The sequence below is a fragment of the Suricata suricatta genome, chromosome 3 (assembly GCF_006229205.1).
Source record: "Suricata suricatta isolate VVHF042 chromosome 3, meerkat_22Aug2017_6uvM2_HiC, whole genome shotgun sequence".
Lineage (NCBI taxonomy): Eukaryota > Metazoa > Chordata > Mammalia > Carnivora > Herpestidae > Suricata > Suricata suricatta.
Window position 1 is genome coordinate 1710169 of NC_043702.1, and position 617 is coordinate 1710785.

A 617-nucleotide genomic window follows, 5' to 3' on the forward strand; every position below is an offset into this window, starting at 1 on the left:
TCCTCCGGAGCACGCTACACCACGTGACCGCCGCCAGTACCCAAGATGGAGGCCACGGCCAGGCCCGAGCAGCCCCCTGCCTCAGCCCGCGCCCAAGAGTGCGCCCACTAGGCGCGTAGTCTCCATCACTAGGCCGGCACAGAACAGCTCTTCGGGACTGCCGGGCGGAGTTCGCCAGGGTCAGGGCCCACGTTTACAATCACAAGCCGCCCGGCTCCCTGTGCTTTCTCAACCGCGAAGCGCCCAGCGCCTGGCGCCTTGAGCGTCCTTTGGTAGCCCCGCCCCGCAGGATTGGCAGCTCGAGCAGCCAACAGGGTCCAGGACGTGTGCGGGAAGGCGGGCAGAGGTGGAGCATCCGTGCCGTTTGTACGGCGTCTGGCCTAGCGGTTGGCCGCCGCGGGTCTAGGGCGGGAGCACACGGGGCGGTACCCGGAGCCCCAGTGGACCAATGGAAGGACGGCCGGGCGGCCGGGGAGGGCGGTCGGAGGGCGGCGCCGAACCGTAATTGACGAGCTCTTCGTTAGAAATCGGGCAGGAGGGAGGGGCCCGGGAGGGGAGGTGATGCAAGGCTGGCGCAGCCAACGGCTGCAGAGCCGCCGGCTGGGGGGCGGGGTCTG

General features: G+C 69.9%; 1 protein-coding gene across 1 annotated transcript in view; it reads left to right on the forward strand.

Moving 5' to 3' along the window:
- Positions 1–338: 338 nt before the first annotated feature.
- HDAC4 (histone deacetylase 4) overlaps positions 339–617 on the forward strand; it is a 236661-nt gene continuing 236382 nt past the window's right edge. The window contains exon 1 of the mRNA XM_029933520.1: positions 339–366. The gene's annotated coding sequence lies outside the window, so the exon portion shown is untranslated. The remainder of the gene's footprint in view (positions 367–617) is intronic.